This window comes from Cuculus canorus, chromosome 1 (assembly GCF_017976375.1).
Source record: "Cuculus canorus isolate bCucCan1 chromosome 1, bCucCan1.pri, whole genome shotgun sequence".
Lineage (NCBI taxonomy): Eukaryota > Metazoa > Chordata > Aves > Cuculiformes > Cuculidae > Cuculus > Cuculus canorus.
The window spans coordinates 53,944,227-53,967,689 of record NC_071401.1 but is presented as its reverse complement, the minus strand read 5'-3'; positions in this window follow the sequence as shown (position 1 = coordinate 53,967,689).

Here is a 23,463-nt window from a genome sequence, read left to right as displayed (position 1 = left end):
ATATAGAAGTAGAGAGTCTCATAAACACAGAATTAAAAGTGGAAGAAAGTCATAAAAGAGAGGAAGTCAAAAGATCTATAAACCATACTAAACAGCGTATCAGGAGAAGTGCTTGCTTTAATACTAGTTTTCCTATGCAGACTATTAAATGGAATAATATATTGATAGATGGAATACAACAATCTTACAGTATCTCTCTAGTCTCAACAGCATCTTTTATAGTCATTTTAAAATTGTTTTGAAAACTGAATTATTCCTCCCCCTCCCACCCAGACAGTGAACTAAGCTCACGCATGGACAAACCAAGATCACAACTCTGTGTGAAAGCTGCTGCAAAGTAACTTGGGAAGAGTTACTTTGAAAGACATTTGTGATACTATCACTTGGGAAAACTTGGCCCTGCTTTAGGTAGGGTTTTGGAGAAGACGACCTCCAGAAGTCCCTTCCAAGTAAATAATCCTATGAATCTGTTATTCTAAAGCCTGTTTTATCTTTCAAGGAGATTGTGGCTTAAATGACAACAGATCATAATGGTCCATCCTGGAAAGAAAGTAAGGATCAGAGCAAAACAATACAAACTACCATACTACTATATCATGCAACGATCCTCACACACAATATAGAATGAATGTTTACAGGGAGAGTGAGCTATAAGACTAATTCGTCCAACTGGAAAATTACATCAATAACCGTCCCCTACTTAACTCAGGGCTTATGCATAGGCAAAAAGAGGGCAGACTTCAAGTGCAACATCTTGTGACAAGACTACTGAGAGCCACCGAGCTTGTTACTTCATTGATAAATCTACCCGAAGACTAGACTACTGCTTCCAAATACCTAAGCACCTTTGTAGACATCACTGCACTGGCTGTCCTTGGTAGAGGCTTTTAGTGTTTTAAAGAGAGCACTAAATGCACTGTTGTGTGGGTTAGAGTCTGAACATGGTAAAAGAAGATTTTCCCTTCTCTTCATACCTTTCTTTTCCCTCCTTTAGTCAAAGGTAGACAGTTAAAAAGTCCTTCAGACCTAGAAAGGAAGGCCTAAGCTTAGATTTTAATCTGCCGCTGGAATTTCAAAACATGATGAGTATAATAGATTTTTTTTCTTTGAAGTACCTATCATAGTTATGCTGTTCTAATGTAAAGGACATAGTTTACTAACTTACTTAACAGAACTAAACGACATCGATATCTTTGCATTGTATCCCCCCATCACTGTCTAGTTAAGAGTACACTGACTAAATTCATTCTGTAGGAACAGATTGTTATTTGAACATGCTTTTCTGAAATTGTTATGAGTGCTTGAGTGATAACTGATTGGATGACCTACCTACACTCTAATAATGAACAGAATATAGAAAGTAATACAGCATATTAAATTGAGGCTATAAATCTCTTTCTATTACTACTGTCTTCCACAACACTAATGGAAAGTTCAGCTTTTTATGACAGCTTAAATAAGAACTGGAAAATGATGAAGCAGGAAGGATTAATTGAATGCCCAGGAGATACTGCTGTTGCTGGTCTGCTTTCTCTGTGTTGGTCTCCTTCACTCACTCAACAGTACAGATATGCATTCACCCTCCATTCAAATTGTGTATTTGTGGCAGATTAGGTTTAAGGGTCTTATTTTGCTTTGTTTGATGAGATTAATTTTTTGCAAAGTACATGGGCCATTCTTGTGATGACATTATTTTGTGCATGAAACTCAAAATTTCCAGTTAGGATACTTGCCCACTCTGCAACTATGACAAAACAGTGGTGTTGGGAAAAAGCCTTATTGCTAAAAATAATGAGATTGTGCTGTTGTCCAGTTCAAAAGTGTGTCTCAATCATTTGCCTTAACCACAGACTTTCAAATTCTCTTCAGAACTTAACATTCTTGGGTTTCTCCTGCATGATATCCCACCTGATGTGCATGTAAATTAAATTAACACTGTGAAGAAAAACTTGGTGTATGACATTTAAAAGGAATAATTATATCTGATGTTGACAGTTTACCCTTTTATAGAGGCCTTGCAGACTTTTTTTTTTTAGAGTGAATTTGGCTTTGGCAATAAGAAAGAGCATTTTTTTGTTGGCTTATTAAACTGCTTTGTTGAAGTATATTGATTTAGGGTTTAACACCAAGAGTCAAGACAGAAATTAATTACTATTCAGTATCTTTAATTGCAAGTTACCGTTCAAATACTCTAGGACAAGGTAAAGCAAATAGCACTTGTCACTAGTAATTGCAGACAGTTTTCACCATCTGTATTTGAAGGCACTGAGCTACTGCTTTCTTAAGAGGTCACAAAGGGTAACTGAGTGAAAAGGAGATAACACTTCTGAAACATCCAAATAACACTTCACTTTGAGAATTATTTTCTTTGTCCCCAAGTATTGCTTATATTCATTTTAAAATTGTTTAAATAAAAAAACCCAAAACATTTCATTTCTACTCTATTGCTCTTAGGAATTTCAGGAAGTCTCCATATCATTTACTTTTACTTACTGTGTAGTACTCAGAATGTCTGAGGTAAAGCGTTGGTGGTTGTCCCTTTTTTTAACAGACTCCTAGAAAGACCTAGTAGGCAAAGTACACCCTTTTAAGCAAAATGTGCACGAGAAATGTAAACAGAAACCTCTATAAAAATGTAATGGTCAATGGGAGACTGTGATTGCTTCTAAAATTCACAGATACCTCTCTTTCTGCCATGCAGCATATGTTGGAAACATAAGCAATTAAATAGAAGAAGGAAATTTACATCAGGCTGTTTCTTAATTGAGCTCTAATGGATCCCCTTTGAGACCCATCATAACAGAGAAATTCATATGTAGTCTGATTTGCATCTGTGCATTGAGCTGGCTCACAGGTGTTTACCTTTGCTGTCTAGCAATAACAGCCAGTTTTTAGGACTGATGTGATCTAAATCTTCTCAACTCTTCTAAGCAACACAGCACAGAGCCTCAAAAATAAGTGTGCTGATAACTCTCTGTGTATTTTCCTTATATACCTGCATCTAAGAACTCCTGTTTTTAAACTTTCCTCATGAAATTGCCACAATGTAAAGGTTCATTGTATAGTTAAGAGTAGAAGACAGAAAGCATAAACCCAAAACATATCTCTGCTACATGGTTCCTACCAACACCACTAGCTTTTGTTGCTTTCTAATGACTAGAAATTGCCACTGACAGAAGAGAAGTGAATGTGTGGTGTCAAGACAGTACCCAGGGAATTAGCAAGCATAAAATTTCCATTTACAATGTATTCATAATTTTCCTGTGTATGAAGATGTGCATGCATTGCACACACAGTAATGTAAACAGTTAACTAGTATGGATTGATGTGGAAAATGTTCAACCTTTTGAGAGATTAATACTGTAAAGAGATGAGCAGAGCTTATATTGCCATTAAAACTGCTCTATTTAGACAGACTTTTATTTCAGGTGCCAATCTTCACTCAGTGACCACAGACTATGTGAACTGCCTGGAAGCAGTAACACCTTCCTATGATGTTCGTCAATGACTTTGTTCTGATCAATCAAGTAAGCTATGATCTGCTAGGTTAGGCTCTAAACTGCTGTTGTACAGGACTGGTTAATGCTTATTCTTCTGTGTCTTTTTTTCCTCTAACTTTTGTCTGCCCCTACTGCTCAGCTGTAGTAAGAGAGGAGTTACTTGCAAGCCAGTTCAATGGATGCTTGTTTTATTCCAGACCGATCTCCAGAGAGAACTCTTCATGAAGCCTGTATATGCTAGCACATATGAAATTCAAAAGAGTAGCAGGACACATTAACAGCTTCTGAATCAAAACATGCTCTTCTTATATAGGATCTTTTGTGTGCTTTTCTTCAATATTCGTCATCGAACTTTGTTTTGATATTATTTAAGTACTTCAGATGTTCCAGTGTACAGTTAATACTTTGTTCAAAAGAAACTCATACAGTCAGTTAAATAATCCCTATGAAAGTCTTTTTGACACAGACATAAACTGAATTTTCAGAAAAATTTTTGTCCTCAAGTTCATTTCATAAGTATAGGACTAGACTTACAGTGATATGGAGTTGCAGAGCTCATCAGATTAACAAATAAACATACATACATATATATGGCTGTCAGAAGAAGTCCCTGGTGACTGGAAGAAAGGCAACACTGTGCCCATTTTTACAAAGAGTAGAAAAGATGACCCTGGCAACTACGAACCTGTCAGCCTCTCCTCTGTACCTGGGAAGATGTGCAACAGATCCTTCTAGAAGCTGTGCTAAAGCACATAGAGGACAGGGAATTGATTGAAGACAGCCAGCTTGGCTTCACCAAGGGCAAGTCCCACCTGACCAACATAGTGTCTTTCTATGATGGGTTAACCACAGCAGTGGACACGATAAAAACAATGGATGCAGTCTATCTGGACTTCTGCAAAGCCTTTGACACAGTCCTCCACAACATCCTTCTCTCTAAATTAGAGAGATATGGACTTGACAGGTGGATTGTTCGGTGGATAAATAATTGGTTGGATGGTCACATTCAGAGAGTAGCAGTCAATGGCTCAATGTCCAGATGGAGATCTGTGAAAAGTGGTGTCCCTCAGGGGTCAATACTATCCATATTGAGACCAGTGCTGTTTAATATTTTCATCAATGATATAGACAGTGAGATCAAGCACACCCTCAACATGTTTGCAGAAGACACCAAACTGACTGATGTAGTTGTCACACCAGAAGGATGGGATATAATCTAGAGGGACCTGGACAAGCTGGAGAATTGGGCCTGTGTGAAGCTCATGAGGTTTAAAAAGGCCAGGTGCAAGGTCCTACACCTGGGTCAAGGCAATCCTTGGTTTCAATAAAGGATGAGGGAACAACATGATTGAGAGCAGTCCTGCAGAGAAGGTCTTAGGGGTGCTGTTTGATGAGAAGCTCAACATGATCTGGCAATGCATCCTTGCAGCCCAGAAGGCAAACTGTATCCTGGGCTGCATCCAAAGAAATGTGGCAAGTAGGTTGAGGGAGTTGATTCTCCTCCTTTACTCCACACTTACAAGACCCAGCCTGGAGTATTGCATCCAGTTCTGGAATCACCAACATAAGAAGGAGATGGAACTGTTGGAGTAGGTCCAGAGGAGGGTCATGAAGATGATCGGAAGGTGGAGCACCTCTGCTGTGAGGACAGGCTGAGAGAGTTGGGGTTTTTCATCCTGAAGAAGAGAAGGTCCCAAGGAGACCTTATAGTGCTCTTCCAGTACCTGATGGGGGCCTACAGGAAAGCTGGAGAGGAACTTTTCACAAAGGCATATACTGATTGGACAAGGGGAGATGGTTTAAAATTGGCAGGGGGGAAGGTTTAAACTAGACATTAGGAAGAAATTCTTCACAATGAGGGTGGTGAAAAACTGGATCAGGATGCCCAGGGAAGTTGTGGATGCCCCCTCCCTGGAAGCGTTTAGGGCCAGGTTGGATGGGGCCTTGAGCAGCCTGATCTAGTGGGGAGTGTCCTTGTCCATCACAGGGGGGTTGGAACTAGATGGTTATAAGGGCCCTTCCAACACAAATTATTCTATGATTCTATGGTAAGCATGTATATAATGTTATATATGTCATACATGTATATTCTTCTGATTTTTTTCAAAGTTTCCCATCAAAAAAAAAAAAACCAACCCAAAACAAAACACAAAAACATAAAGCATTGTCTGGGGACAAATGACCAGGGAAGAAAACATAAGAAAACATTGGGAGAACTGAATGTTTGCTTACCTTAACACCATTTCAGTTTGTGTAATTGTGGGAAAGGTGCAGATGATCAGATGTCAAGTGCGAAGTAGTCAAGTGAATCAGTTTATTAAAAAGGTTGCCTTCAAATGAGTCATCAAAGGCAAATAATAATGTGTTTTATCTTCAGTGGGCAATTGACAGTCATGGTTTCCTAATATATATGAAGAGGCCAATCTATTAAATCTCATAACTAGTTTTCATTTCAGTAAGAAAATTATCACAGAATTTGAGATACAAGCTAGAAGTTTAGGAAGTAAATAAGCTGTCTGCAAGAATTTTGAGGGCAAGATTTCATCACAAATAAATGAAGTTGATAACCCAAAATTCTGACAGTAAAAAGAGTAGATTGTGTTTCAGATACTGCTAAGGATGCATCAAAATGCCTCTACCAATTCACTACTTAGATAAAGGCTATTAGATTAATTATTTTCTCAGTGACTAAATAAATTACGTAAAAAACACAACTTTCACTTTCAACAATATGTACCATGAATGTGTTTTAGAGACTTAAAGGTATCTTGCATCATTTCCATTTTCCTGACTTTTTATAGAAAGATAATCATGCCTAAACTGTCAAGATCTGGACAAATACCAGATTAGGAGAATTAAGTAATCCTTGAAAAATGAAGGGGTTTAATATAACAATCTACTCCAGGATGATATCTTACTTGTTTTGTATCCATTTTACACCTGACATGTTTCTGTGTATCACCTTAATTGTGTTCAACTCCTCAGCAGGGCAAAACTCAGGGTGACAGTGACAATGCATCAAATATGAGGAGATGACAGACATCAACAAACCTGAACTGATATCTTCATCGCTGTTTCAGTCATGCCAAGCGCTTTGTCAGCAAAGCCTCTAGCGTATATGCAGAGTATAAGCAGAAAGTGCTTTTCTGCCACCATAGTCTCACTGACCCTCTGAACTACATAAACTAAGTCTGACAAAGACTCTTCTCTATCAGCATAAATGTCTCTGCATAAGTTATTTTTCTGACATAATGATGTCAGTAAGAGGTGAGATTTTTTTCACACCTCCAATGGAAGCTCTACAGATAAAAATTTTGGGTGTAATTTAGACCAAGACTGCAAGACTAAGAAATCAGCATAAAAGAACCCTCTCTCCTTTGTGCCTGTATTGAGGAAAAGCTGAGATGGCAAGAGCAGGATTTGTGAGCCACAGAAGGATAGCATCAGCATGAGTTTGATGGAGGGCTGTAAAATTAAGTGTTCGTGTCACCCTCATTCAAAGATGATGTCAGGAAGCTTGGGGAGAACTTAAGTAGCATTTGGGGAGTGTTAGTGATGCTAACCTGTGATGCAGTTTTCAAGATGTCACTTTCTGTACAGTGATATATTGGAAAGATGTTTCTAGGAAATGGTCCATACAATGGAGGATGTTGTCTCCTTTACTATCTACAGGATGCTACTGGGTCTGCTGCCACTGTTCTTAGTCCAATGACAGTGCTCCGCCATATAAATGGAATCTATTATGAATGCTATCATAAATTATAAAGTTTCATAACTTTCCCTTCTCAGCTACAAAAATGTGCTACTCTAATGGATACATAACAACACAGGCAAATAATGTGCAAATATATCATGCATACAGGTACATACAAACCTAGATAACACATGTACCACTATATTAGATATAGTATATGTAAACATACACATTTGATATTGATATTGGTATTGATATTGATATTGTATCTAACCCATGCCTTGAGATGCTAATTTTTAGATGGTTTAGACTTATTTAGTGAAGCACAAAATGCAGTTTTGCTGGAAAAGTCCTGATATACCTTTCCCTACAGTGACAAATTCAAATGCCACTAGACATGCTCTAAGGTCTGATCCAAAAAATTTGTGTATGATAATTAGTTAAGTGTTCATTTATCATTATCATTACACACAAATATATGGTCTTATAACAGTATATCCAAAACAGTACGATATCTTTATGAAGGCAAGGCTGAAGTTCAGGACAGCTTCTTCTCATCTGACTGTTACATGTTATTTTAAACCTATAAAGTATCCCTGGAATAATTCTAGCAAAGTTGAAGAATTTAGCCCTCATGGTTTCCAATCATAGTTCATTATTAATGGTACTATTATAAGGCATTGCTTCATTCATAGCATTCATTTCAAATTTTAGTTCTCACGAATATTTGGTTTTTTATTTCTGGTGCCTCCTATTAACTATTTGTATTCATTTAATTTGGCATGGCTGCTTTGTCGGCAGTTCATAAACACATTATTACTGCAACTAGGTAATTGAACTTATGAACTTGAACTTGTCACATGGACAAGTAAGTAAGTACAAGTAAGTGCTTCAGACAATGCCCAATTGTGTAGAAGTCATTTTTGCTAGTTCTACTTGAATATCCACTCAGACCATGTAAACAGGTTTTCTTTTCTTGCTATCCATCCTTCTGTCTCAATGTCTCTTGTGTTGGTGGTTACAGAGGGAAACACAAAAAGGAATGTTCTTTCTCTAGAAAGAGGGTCTGCTAGGGAAAGCTGTTATTCAAAAGATGAGAACTTAAAATCTTTATGAAAGTTATTTCAGGCATTTACTCTTCTGGGCAGGCCTAATTTTCTACAGCATGAATGGTGCTTAACAGGCATCTCTGACTTACTGATTACACGACAAACCTGTGCTCCATCAGTCCTGTTTGTTGGTTGTGGAAGTTCCTTCTGCAGCTGGAGGAGTTCCAGCATCCTCTGAGGGAGTCTCCCTGGTCTCTTGCTGGCCTGTAGATGAAAGCCTAAATATTGAACCTCTGTGGTCTGAATTATCACTTAGTGAAAGGTTCCTCATACATGTGCCTGACTAGATAAATGAATCTTACCTTTGGCTGATAAATTAATATGTTGTTTTCAAGAAATTTTGCCTTTTAGGAAAACTGTATGGTGTTGAATACAGTACTTACAACTCCTAGTAATGTACATAACAACATTTTATTATTAATATATAATAATTTCTTTTAAAACGCTAATCAAACCTAATTATATTAGTAAAGGTTCAGCACTTGCACAGCTCAGATCCTCTTCAGGGATGTGTAGGTGTTTTCTTTTTATTAGGTTTATCAATGATTTTAACATCAATAAAACCTCAAATGCAACACAACTAACATTAAGTTGCTGTGGCTTGCATTCCAAGTCCAGTTTTAAAGTTACAAGATAAGAAGAGAAGGGTTGAGTCAGTCTTTTCAGAACCCAAGGGCGGAAAGAACAGGGAAGGGCTGTCCTCAGATCAGAGGCTCCTGGTGTTTGAAGACAGTGGACACGGCTGCTACATGTTTAAAGTACGTGAGCACAAAGAGCATATATTATACATTACTCATCCACCGAAACAAAGATGAGCAGGAGGGTCTTCCTGAAGAGCTTTCCCACATGTGAGAATCTGCAATTTGCCTTTGGAAAGCACAGCACAGCATAGTACAACGCCAGGCAGAGGCCGTCCCATCAAGTTCTGAAAATGGAGGCACCCTCGTGCTGCGCCTGTACCTGCCAGGGGTTTAGTGTGCTTTTGTTGCTTCTAATGAAGTATAAATCTACAATTGCAGTATGGTGGTGCACTGTGCAGCCACATTGAATCATTTAGAGCCAGCTGAGTCTAACAGACTGCGTGTTACTTCACATAAGCATGTTCTTAAAGCCCTAAGAACTTGGACTGAAATCAATTCACCTGAGACACTTGATACCTCTCTTGGCTACAATGACAATGTTATGCTGTAGTGGTTATTGTATTACCAAATGCAATTTCTTTGTAGAACACAGAAATGACAGTTCTGTGGATGGACATTGTTCTTTGTTTCCCAAAAGAATATGTACCACGTTAAGATGAATCTTCAAATCAAGGATTGTCAGTATAACAGTGGTTTCCAGACTCTGCAACAAGGATTTGAAAAGGAAAACTCATCTAATAGCTTGCCTACAACTAAGATCAGGCACATTTTTAAGTCCAGTTCAGTAATTTCTCAGAAATATGTAGATTGTCTCCACTTTTTCAACGTCTGCAGCTCTGAGATGTCCTTTCTATCAATGTCTTTTCTATTTCTTCAATCTTACAAATTTATTAGACTCAGTTATCTATCTGTTATGTCCAGTTACAATCTCAGTATTACAAGAGTATTTTGATTTTTTTCTCCTAATCAGTTTTCTGGATGATATCCTTGTTATCGTCTCTGTATATGAGACAGTATTGTCTTGGATTTTAACAGTAAAGTTTCAGATAGCTCACTTTAATACTGTTTCTCAGGCATCATTTCTTGTAACAATTACTTAAACAAATGTAAAATTCAGTTTCTAGAGTTATCAGTGGGGTTTTTATTTATATTCACCCAGTGAATATAACAGTGGACTGTTGTTCTTGTTTCACTAGTATTTGAAACATATTTCATATCTTTTAGCTCCAACAGCTGGAATTTCTGCGTATGAATGTGATATTGATGACCATCTAATAGATTTTTTTATGCTTCATTTCAGACAATAAATAGCTTAGCTGCTACTAAAACCTTTATGAAGGTTCCTTCGAACACCATGTAGTACTATTTTTAAATTAGTCATTTTCAGGAAGGTGAATCTCTTTCAATATGTCTAAACATCTACAACTACCACTTTTTAAGACAAGATGAAACATTTGCACACAGTTGGCAAACAGAAGGACTGGAAGGTAGAGGAGGTACAGCAGACCTGTGCCTCTCTGGACTAGCAAAACCAGGCTGAGCAGCATGCTCTAGGATTATAAAAACGGCTCCAGACACCTTTCTTTAAGCAGCTGAAGCTGTTCTTAGAGCATTAACATGAAAGAAATATGGGCACTTTGTGCATTTAACATTTATTTTTTTCCTATAGATCTTACTCACATATGTAAGGTGATGTATAATAGGGTCTTGTGTAAGTATATGTGTCAGCCACTTCATGGAAAAAACATACAGAGTTCATTTCTGCAGAAAAAAAGTACATATCTGAAAAGACACAGAACTGAAGCCCCTTTGAAAATGACAGATAAAATAATGCATCAAACTGAGTAAACATCTCAGTGCATCTGCACTTGTACAGGGACAACTGGGAACAGAGTCTTTTTTTTTTGTGAAGATTAGTTAGAAGGTGATGAGCTGTACTATCGATTTAAGAATTATAATTAATATTTTCCACCAAAAGAAAAGAAAAGAAAAGAAAAGAAAAGAAAAGAAAAGAAAAGAAAAGAAAAGAAAAGAAAAGAAAAGAAAAGAAAAGAAAAGAAAAGAAAAGAAAAGAAAAGAAAAGAAAAGGCTGGAAACATTTTTGTCTTTGCTGGCATAAATGCACAGCTCTTTTCTCCAATAAGAAGAAATTCCTTCTCACAATAAAGTCAGTATTTGATCTTACTGTCCCAATACTGCACTGAATTAAACTTATGGGTCACTTAGCACTTCTGAAATGAACAGCATTTATACCTGCAACAACAGTCTGTAATTAAAGTATTCCACAGTCTCTACTATGTGCCTTACAAAAAGGTTCAGGAGAGTAATTAACACTCTTAACTACAGCAAAAAGAGTTATTAACCAACACTAAAATAAACACATGGAAGCAATTGTAAACTAATAGGTTTGTAAATTAATAGGTTTGCAATGTGAAGATCAGTAAAGTTTAGCAGGCTTTTGAGAACTTACTGTAAGAACATCGCAGTATTTTTAAGTTCCTAACAGCAAAGGTGAACATTCTCTATCTTGTCTTAGGTAGGTATGTAAACACTTCTGACCTAAAAATTTCAACACAGAGATGAACGTCAGTTTGCATTGCTACCTGATTTGATGGTAAATTATACAGGCATTATCTTTACTATTTTATTTGTTAAAACGGAATAATTTTTTACTCCTGTCAGTAGTCACATGAGACTTGATAATTTTGAACCAACATGTAAGTATAACTATAGGTATAATGAATGTATCAGAACTACAGGTTTAATGAATGTATCAGAGTTCAGCTTCTCACTTGACATATTTCTTATAAAGTTTGATTTTTCAAGACTTTTTTTTTTTATAAAATCACAGCATTTTTCATATACAGATTTTTCCTGATTTTTTTGCTTGGCTTTTGTGGAATGAGGGCGGAAGGTACCTATTGGTCACTTAGTGATGTTAAGTGCCCTTCTTGTGCTTTAATGCTATCCTGAGTCCACTGACCCTTACAGGAATATGCCCCACTTTTTCTTTAATGGTGTTATTGGAGAAAGGCCAAGTTAGCACCACAGGCCTGAATTTTCACAGGAACTGTACAGCCACCCTCCTTTCTGCAGGTCAGGCTGCCTGTGCTCCAAGCCAGTGTCCATGTGGTACAACCACCTAAACTTGCAACAGACTAATGGGAGAACAGCTTGGGTGTCAGAAGGATGTCACGGAGGCCTTGCTGGAGGTCTCTGCTTTATTGCTCTGAAGATGCACTTATGCTCAGACCCAGAGCCCTGGCCCTTGTGTGAGCTGTGCTGTAGGCATGACCACACCTGACATGATCCTGGCCTGCTGATCCAATTCCTTGGCTCCACCTCAGACTTGGCTGGCTACTGCAAACTTGTTCAGTTATCGCAGGACTCTTGACTGGCCTTGGTGACCATCACCGATCCTGCTCTGCTCTTCTTGCTCATAAATTGCAGGACACTGCACTTCTCAGAAAGACTCCACTGCTCTGTTTCTCTCATTGTTGCCTTTGATGCCATATACGGGGGTGGAGACAGTGATGTTCAGAGAGACCCACCATTGCTGATAAGCTTCCTCCTAAATGTTACTCACAAGCAAAGAAATGCAAGGTGTCTGATAGGCTGCTTGGAAGGCAGCTTATCGAAAGTCTGAAACCGTGGACTACTTTCTCTCATAATGATTTACCAGAGTTACAGCTTTTTCTTTTAACCCTTTATTGAAGATCTGTGTTTGTTTTCTCAGCTTAAAATGAAAGAATCAATTATTATTGTTGATACAGGGTTGTCATCCTCTGGTGCTCAATAATCAGTCTGAATCACAAGGTAATTTTAAAACCAGCTCTGCTGGATATCGTTTTGCCTTCAGTCTTCTTGATTTATATATTCCAGCTTTTCTAATAATTTTATAATTTCATGTTTCTTTGCCTCTTTCTAATGAAAATACCACATTATCAGGTAATGATACAAAAGTTAGGACATATGAAAACAAAATAATTTCTTTTGTGAAATTTAGTGACTCTGAACAATGGTTTCATGCACTGTCATCTAAACCAAGATTGTTGGTACAGTGAGTTCAGAAAAACCCTTTACCCACAGTTCTGCAATGCTTCCCCATCCCCTGTGTCACATTTCATATGAATGAAAATGTGAGAAACCTTCCAAAATTTTATTGTAAATTCTTGGCTGTCTTATGCACTGACATGCAACATGCACCATGGTTTTTATTGTAAATGGTTCCTTGTGTCTTTCCAATCCAGTTTGAAGCCAAATCAGTTGGGTAGACCACATTCATGTAGACCAAATGATGATGTTGGTACAAAGGAACTTACTTTTGCTTTCAGCTTCACCTAATACATGAGGTAGTAGCAGATCTGTCAGCCAGTATAAATGTCTTGGAAAGAGGCGTAAAACTGGCAGCTTTTACAACAAAAGTTGCCTAATAGTTTCCTTCAGTAAGCAAGAAAAGTTTCTTACAGAAATGAAATGTTAAATAGCTGCCATTACATTTCTTTAAGCATACAATGTATCAGTTTTACCTCCCTGGAGCAGTATAAAAAGAAAACATAAAATGGTTTTAAAACTCAGACAAACACTGTAAAAATAATTACTCAGCTTTGCAAGCGTTATTATTATCCATTATGAACACATCATCCTGAACGAAGCACTCATCCTTTTTTTTTGGGGGGGGGGAGGTGTATAATAAAGTTATGCATTTTACAACACACAGGTTCATGTTTTCCTAATTGTGGTTTTATGAGCAAATAAATACTTAAACTCTTACTTGATTATGAAGAACAAGGAAAATTAATAGGGAAGACAACATGCCTCCCACTATACCTCCTAGAAACTTCTTTCTTATCCTAAAAATAGTCAGCAAATGCAACAGCAACTTCACTCACTCATATATTCCATTTTTACCAGTAACAGTAATCTAGTATCCTGGATTGCTTTGGGAGGTCTGGGTTCAAAAGTTCAAGGCAAATAGGAGACTTGGATTTCCACATCAAGTCCACATTGACCAGAGACTGACTGAGAGGAGGACAGAGGAACTTCCCATTATGATCTCTGGTACACCCATTTTCTGCAATGCTATTATGGCCTGTGGCTGTATGAACGCACTCACATTTTCTCACCCCTGCATTTAGGTCAAGACTATATCTTCCTGTGTACTACCGACTGCCAGAAATTGAAGCCACATAGCAAGTCCAAAAGGATCTATCAGTGAGATTCATCGTCACAAGGGCGTGAACACATGCAGAAATAACAAATAAAAAAAAAGTCAGTAACTTCAATTCTAAAAATTAAAGCATTGTATATTCATCTGTGCATAATATAAGGATGGAAACAATGTGCCATGATCTAAAAAAAAAAAGTATTTAGATTTCCATGTATTTTTTAAATGATTTTTTACCACTGCAACCCTCTGTAGGTAATACTGCATTTCCATACACACTGTTCCAGATTGCTGAATTTTCTGACAAAAAAGTAATTGTTTGTTTGGGTGTTTTAAAATGAGGAATATTAGTCTCCTAGATGGCTGTATATGTACCTTTTTCTAAGGTGTCAAAGGTATTCCAGAAAAAAACTTGCTTTTGTTTAAACCCCTTTGTTTTCCTTGAGTTTTTTAAATATTTGTTTTTTCAATTACATTTTTTGTTGTTGTTGGGGGTGAGCTTTTGATTTTGTTTTGGTTTTTTTTTTATTTACTTTTTTGTTGCTGACAGTTTTTTGTTCAATAGTCCAAAACAGATTAATATCAGGACTATTTATTAAATACTGTCTTTTGCTTTTCTTTACAAGAGAATTTTCCATTTTTTATGGCACTGGTTTGTACTGTATTTTAAACCTTGATTGTACAAATTGCCTAAAAGCAACATAATACTAATGGAGAAGTACAACTGAGAAAGGAGCAAGAACATTTCTTACATGTGGTTACTGCTTGAATTCTTTTTTTCCTTAATACAAATTAAACCAATGCTAAGGCTTGTAATGAATGTAAATTTGATTTAAATATGATGCAGAAAGTTTCTTTCCCTGTGACTTTAAAAAACATTATCAGTATGACCAATACTCCTAGTTTTCTTTGATCTTTTAGAAATATATATTTATTACCAGAGAGGTTGCTTTGATATAAGAAGAAGTTTAGGGATAATTTAATCCCTTTTCTTCACTTGGAAATCTTTAACAAATGACTCAATTTACTTCCTTACAAATCAGTCGATGACAGTAGGTACAAATTAAAATCATTAATCTCTGTTTAATGCATGGTGAGTTTGGACTGTATCCAGAAAGTGTGTTACCTAAATGCACTGGTCCAGACAAAAATCTTTGGAAATTACTGCAGTCTGGATAAAATAAAAGCAGCTGTCCCATTTCTACAGTTTAAGAGTAAAGACGTACGTTTCCAAAATCTTCACATCTATATACAGGTACAAGTTTTACATAATTTTGATGTCCTTCCACTTTGCTCTAAAAATCCCACTTTTATATAAAAGGGATGGATAAACAGTTAAAATATGTAGCAACAGAGATCAAAAAATGTACAGCATATGCAATAATGTTCATTGCTGCAAATAGTCATCAAGATGATTGTATTCATACTTCTGTATTTCCTACATGTTACTTCAGCAGTCAGTTGAACAGGCCTGCCCTTGAGTAGGGGGTGCTTTTGTTTTCTTGGGGTTTTTATTCCTGTTTTTTTTTAACAATTACTTTTCAGGCATTTCTTTTCTAACCGTGTGGATCCGTATAAAAATCTATTTCCAAATCTCGGATTTTCAGGGTCCTGTGGCAGAAATGATCAAATGTTTCTGACTTCAACCACTGAATCTTTGACTTTTACTTACCCCTTTTCACACGGACACGTACACCTTCCTGTATGCTGCTCCTTATGTGTTTTATACGAGCTTCCTGAGAGAAATTGAAGGAAGACAGTGTATCACTTTTGGCATAGCAGTGTGTTAATGCAATTAGCCTGCTTCTGATGTGCAAGGTACCTCTGTCAAGCTTTATTTTTTCCTTAATCACAGATATTTATGAAGCTAAAATGGCTTTTTTTGTTCTTATTTCTCTTGCAGTATAATTCAGACATGCTTCAGAAAATGTATACCTGCATTTATGACTTCCCTTCCCTAACTAGTGCTTTCTTTCTGCCTTCCTCCAAGTTTACTCCCAATAACCTTACAGTCGATGTTTCAGTTAGGAGTGGCCTAAATTTCCATGAGATTTTTCCAGTATATTGATCATTCTTTCGAATAGGAAGGAGTCCTGGAATTTCAGTGAATCAATACACTTATCTCCTCAGTGCAGCATCACTAATTCCCTAAACTAATTGAAATCTGACCACTTCAAACAAAGAACACTCGTTACAGAAATACTTTGCTTAAAAAAAAAAAATAAAAATAATCTAAACTGAACAATTCAAGATTATTTTCTATTAAATCTTTACAAGGATATCCAGATCAGTATAAACTCAGCATCATTTTTGCTTGATTCATAATGACTTAGCAAAGAAATATGCCAGCTGCCACAAATCTGAATAGCTGCAGCTTTTCAGTGCTAATACCATTATCAGTCACATTTGTTCTCCAACACTGTATTTAAGAAGTTTAAGAAGTTAAATACTTCTGTAATGATACCATTTCCAATTCATCATTTGTTGAATGACAATTGGTCTTTATGCAACACTTACAGCAAAATTAATAATAAGTATATTCTGTGGTGATTAAAAAACTACTGTTTCTTGAGGCACCAGCTATACAGTTTTGTAATTGTGTCTTCAGAAAGGTGGGAGTGAGAAAACAGCCTAAACCTTTACGAAAATTTTAAACAAATTAAAGAGTGCAACAAAATATATAAATCAGGAAATGCTGGTGAAAAAGGCTAGAAGACCCAGCCTGAAAAAACAAGAAACCTAGTTAAATTATCCAAAAGCCCAATTATAGAGAATGAGGAAGTAAATTGTTATAACAGCAACTTGAAGACTTTAGCTTTAATATGATAGAAAGAAAAAGAGAGACAACCAGCTTCCTAAACTAGCTAATAGACACAGGCATTTCAAGAAGTACTTTAAGGATGGGAAGTGACAATAGGTGACAAAATTCAAATAATATATTGGCAAGGGAATGTGGTGCTGGTACCTCCATTCTTTGATACCTGAAAGGTTCCTCTGAAGTCAAATCTGGATAGAAGACGGTTCAAGAAAAATTGCACCTATACTTGAATATCAGTAAATGTAATTTCTGAGACACCTGTGAATGTGAGTGGGAATGTTACCAGAATTAGTGGTCCCATAAAACTGGACTTCCAGGAAAAGAATCATATCTGTGAAAGTTTTCCGTGGGATCCCACGTTTGACCCGTTCCATGTGCCAGACTATTATGAAGTCAACTACACTGTGTTGTAGAACCCTTCCCGGTGCATTTCCCTTCCAAAACAACAAAATCCAGCTGGGAGATACTTGAAAAAATTATCATTCCCCTGGTCGCAACAAGGTAGAAAACACCATCGTATTGTCATTTCACCCCCTCACCATGGACCTGATAGTCCTCTTTTTAACTGCTCCAAAGTTATTACCTGTGAAGAAAGGCCAGGAGAAGGCCCTGAAACCTGGTTTGTTAACAGTATAAGAACTTCTAGAGACAGAACTGATTAGAGAAATGTGCATCTGCTGGGGGTACCCATCAGCAGGATGGTGAAACAATGATACCACCTGCAACTTAGCATATACAGCTTATGATAACCGATGTGCAGCTCCCTACACACGTTTTCCCCTTAGAGGCATTCCCCTACACACACAAATAGCAAACACCCTATCCAATTGGACTGTATGAATGGGATCTGTATGAATGGGATACCAGTAAGTATCCCACTCCCTTTGGGATGCTCTGATGGAAAATTTTACCCATATCTAACATTGATACATCATGCTGGACTAAAGCGTGCAGTGGGTATCCCTTCCATATGTCCCAATCGAGTCCAGGGAGGAGGCACATGTCTGAGCCTGTTACCTGTCCCACTTGATCGGGTGAGGGGTGGAGACAGAGAGTTTAAAAATCACCACGAAAGCCTGCAACCTCTCTGTTTGTCTGTTGGTCTTTCTCTGTTTGTCTTGTTTTGTGTTCGTGTGTTGCATGTGGACATTCACCACCTTCTGGACCCACCGGACAAAGAAACAGGTGCTCCTACATGCGAAGTTCCTAGGGTGGTGACTATCTCTCATCTTTCCTATTTCTCTTGCAATTCTTTCTTTGTTTTATCCTTTCCTATCTTTTCTCCCTTTTCTCTTTGCAACACATGTGGCTGCAGTGGGCTGTAGCTGGTGGTTTTGGCTTGATTTCGGGTTTGACTCCAGGCAGCGTTAGGTCTCCCAGTGCTGTGTTGGAGGTTCAGCTAAGTCAAGCAGACTGTTACAATGGTGCCAAGTGTTGTAGAGTAACAGGTTGTTTCATTCACTTTCACTGCTGCAGCTTTTCCTATCTGTGCTCTGTCCTGTAGGGGTTGTTTGAAGGTTTGAATCCAGTGTTTTAAGGGTATATATCTTGTTTAGTAAAAACTTACACCACTTCCCCTGAGTGATTTTGAATTGCTCTGGCACCATGCTGGGATAAAGACCTCACTTTCTTTTAAAGTGGGCTGTGACAGTATATTCTTGCCTTAAGGTCTCTTCTGCAGTATTTTCCTTAACATGATGATATTTTTTTAGTTTTAAACCCTGTCCAGCAGAAAACATTTTCTGGGAGATCTGGCAGTGAGAACTGGGTAGATGAATAGTAGCTGGGTAAAGCAGTGAACTCATTCTCCAGAAGAGAATGGACATGCTTCTCAAGAGTCTTTTCCTAATTCATTTTTTTGTGTGCTTGCTGGCTTACATGAGAAAGGGGAACTCTAGAGACCTGGCAAATATTCAAGCAGCTGCAAAGAGTCATTTTTGGGGCGAGACTTCCCAAATACCACAGTTGTGGTTTTTATTGTTGTGACAAACAAAAAGAATATAAAAATTACTGTTGTGTGCATGATTGTCATGTTGGACATTATATCCAGATCTGGCCCAACGGACAAGAGAAGACTCCCAAAATGAACCTGTAAAATCCCCTTCATTATTTGTTTCTGCTCTGTCCCCAAAAGATTGTCTACTATCCACATCTTCTGTGTGCTGATGTTTCTATGGCAATAGGACTGTTACATGAGAATTTCTGATAAAAATAAAAATATATAACGGAAGCATCAGTAGAAAATGAGTGGTAAAGTATCATCCATGTTTTCCAGAGCTAAATCTTTTAAGATCATCATTCCTGAAGCAAGTTAATTTATCTTTAAAAGATGCATAAAACATAGGCCAGTACTTGTTTCAGGACTCAGCCTCTGTGTCAAACATAGATTTCCTAACCTGTTGTGATAAAGCAATTAACTCAAGTTTTGAAGTCATCTATAAAAGAAAATACTTAAGGTTTCCATAGTCCGGTGGAGATATTTGGCTGAAAGGCAGAAATTACTGCAATTTTATTGTGCTAAGCTAAGATACATTCCAGCCAACAGCCTTAACACGGCACCTGAAGATTTTCATGACCAAAAATATAATTCAGTAAACAGTTTCTGTAACTACAGTGGATATTTGGGCCCTAAAAATAAATGAAACTATTCACTTCTTTGGAATTGTCTAAACTGTCTTATGTTAGGCAACAAAGCCTTCAAGATTAACTGTTTAGTGGAATGTTGATATTATTTTTTTCATTTTAATTATATTTTACCTGTAACTGTTTTGTCCTTCATGTTTATTAAAAGCAAACCAAATTATCGTTATAATGTGAGTATTCAATGATTATTAAATATTCAATGATTTTCAGTTTTCCTATAAGTGGGATACATCATTCTGGGTGACTTCTCATAACTTATAAAGCCTTCAAAACCAACTTAAAATGAATGCATCATTTTAGCGGTTAAAACTGAGTAAGATGGACTGCATCTTTACTATTTAATTTGATATTTGTACATTTTGCCAGATCCCCTTCTACTTTTCCAATAACATTCTTCAAGACGCTTAAAACAATTCATCTTGATTTCTTTCATTCAAAGAAAATTGAGAGTCAAATGATGCCATTTGTAAAAGGCAACTTTCAATTTAAACCATAACTGCTTTATTTATTAAAAATAACTTTCAAACTGTGCAGGCTCTAAAAAAGAAACCAAAAAAAACCACACATAAAAGCCAAAAATCATATTTCAGAAGACCAAGTTTATACTCATTTTCTTAACTTGCAGATACACCTATGTGGGAAATTCAGAGGTTTTCCTGTCTTTATGAACATTTATATTAACTCTTTTATCTCAATAAATGTATGGGAATAATGAGATTATTAGACATAACCTGCAGTATTTCTTTCAGATTTTAAATCTTCATCAATCCTTAGCATAATCCTAAAATTACATCCTTTTAACATTCACTTTCCATGTATTTTTAACTTGACCCATATTTTTTCTACCATGAATGGCTCATAAAATAAATGTTACTATTTTTGTCATTGAATTACCTAACCTGTTTCCTTTCTAAAGATTCTACCGACAGTGACTAGACCCTTCAAAGAGATTGTTTCCTTTGGGTGGTTACTTTCCCAGAAGCAAAATACCTAAATCTTTACTTTTTAATTTAGTGATTAACCTTAGGGATATAGATAGCAGTTTTTAAATGGTTAATTCAAAATTCTGGAGTTTGTTCTATTTTGAATGCAAAATAAATTATTAAATCATGCAGTTCTCACAATTTAGGTAGAAATTATTTTTTCTTAGGGTAGAAAATCTACTAATTTAATTAAACATAAAAATATTCATAAGGTGCTTGTATATAAACCATATTTGGTATGATACGCCAACTAGGTGCTATCTGCATGAGATAGGTGCTCTTCTTTCTTTCTGATAACAAGTTATTTAATAAACTTTTCCACTAGATCTTTAGATCATCTGTTTTTCCTTTGAGCTCCGTTTACATAGTTTTTGCTAGCACAGAGAGCAGTTGATGCACAATTAGCTGTTCGCTTAGGGTACCTTTGAACCTACAATCTTGCTCTCTTAATAGGACTTAAACAATAGGATAATAAAACACTGTCTGTTTTTTTTCAGGCTATTCATAAGACTTCTAGTAATAAGAGAGGTTAGCAGACCAACAAATGTGAAAGAATCCCTGTTTTCAGAAGTGACTATGTTTACCTTGAATCATGATGAACGGGCTTGATTTCTAAAGAACATTATGTACATTTAAAAATTAATGTCAATCACTTCTGAAAATGTATGCCTTATTATGAAGAGTCTAATTTGCTTCCTTGAAATTAGAACGTTTAGTTCTCTATTCCTTTAATTTTCAGCTATGTATGTACACTGTGACCTGTATTATTACTTCAAGTGATTCAGATACTATGTCAGGCTGAAAAGTACAAATAATCTAACAAAATTTGACATTTTAAAAGCAACGTTCATTCTTAGATTAAGAAGAGTGGTGTATTTTCGTCAATTGTAGGGACATCTTTTTATAAGCTTTTGACCTTTTGTAACCAAATTGTATTCTTCTGTTTATTGGGAAGACCAGAAATAAAGAACAGTGGTAAAGTACTTAGGGGTTAGCAAATTGATATCTGGTTTAAACCGAAACTATAGGTTTTGATTCCTCAGCAATTTTGAATGAGAAACTGTGTATAAACTCTCTGTATTGACATTGTGGTTTAGCATTTATATTTTCACTTCACCTGGAATCTCAGTTCTATGTACCTGCTTTGACAATACAAGTTATATATTTGCATTTCTGTGAAGTTATGGAACCAGTAAAAACATAAAAATCTTCCCTCGGTTAGCTTTTAGACATGACAAAATAAAAGAAAACAGATAAAGAAGATGAACAAGTAGATGAAACTAAGATGTCTTAGTAATATAAGCTTGCTTACATGATTAGGTGACCCTACCATATGAAAATCCTTTTGCCAATATGAGAGAGAATGGGTTGTGGTGGCTAGGATGGCTGACTGAAATCTTCCAATATGCATTGATTCTTTTTTTCCTTTAAGTGTTTTTTTTTCCTCATGATTTCCATAACTTTAAATTATATTCTCCAATGAAGAGTAGGTGCCTCTTTGTACCAAAAGTATGAATGTGTACAGTGATGATATGAGTGACTATATATATATACCGTTATATACTGTTACTATCTACATAGAGGTAATATCTCACAGAATAAGAGGTGAAAAGAGAAAAGGCTGAAGTATAAAGATAGCCTCAAATTAGGTGAAAGTTTTGGACAAGCACTTCACATACTTTACTCTGTGTTCACTTTTGTTAAAAGAGAAGTCTTCAACAGTTGTGCTCAATAGCGCCAACAAAGTCTAGTCCCTTGTATAATTGATTGAGAAAAAGGTAGGATCTCACTGGAAGAATCTCACTTTATAGACTAAATTAGCAGCTGAGAAGCCTTTGCTGTCTCCGTTGACTGTTAAGGATGAAATGAAGATCAGTCTCTCTAAGCACAAAGCAGTCCTTAAGAAGACCTTTCACTTAACTGAATCATGCCTCTAAGATGATGTCACATTTCAGGATGGTTCTTCAGTGCTTCCTTAACGCCAGCAGCCCTGTGTGATAGCTGTCTCCAGGGATAGTTCTAGGAAGGCAGCAAGTAAAGGAACATTTGGCAAGCTACATCATGGATAGAAAGCAAAGGGTAAAACTCAGGATATGTCAAAGTGAAGGGAAAAATAGAATTCTTTGAAACACGGTACTGATATAAAAATGCAGGAATTTTCTTGCTGCAGATTGTCAGGTCTTTCTGTGATTTTATTCCAGTGTTTTATTCCAGCTGTGTAGAGATTAAAAAAAAAAAAAAAGCAGTCCTGTGCACACATTTTTTCTAAATAACCATTATTGTACTGAAGAAATACACAATTTATATTTCCAACCAGATATAATATAATTGCATAGGCTTATGGTCAATATTGCCAAGACAGCTCGTACTCTTAAATTTGTGTTCAATAAGATTTTATGAATTTGGAGCTACGTGGGGGTAGATTTTGCTTTCCTGCTTGTTTTGAAGGTTTAAAATGGTCTGTTTTGCAGGTTGTTTTCTTCAGAGACAGCTGGAATCAGATGCATTTCTGTAAATGAACTGAATGTATACTTAGTTTCAGAGAGGTGAAAGCTTCTTTCAGCTGGAAGCAATTTTTCTCCTGTGGCACTCAATTCTGTATTCATATGAAAATACAGGGAAAAATGCTTGATGCCCATAGTCAGGCTCCTTAATCATCTGTATCTCTGAAATAGAAACAAAACATTTATACATATTTTTCTTATATATATAAAACTTACTTTCAGAAAACAAGTATTTCACTAACAACAAGGTCACTTGCATAGAAATGTCTACATTTGGTTGATCAAATCTGCTATAGGCAAGCTTTAAAGTTAAACAAATTTACCAGACCATTGTATCCATGCTTCACCAACCTAAATGTCTTCTGGAACTGTACAGTTGTCTGCAAAACTTGGAAAGTTTCTCT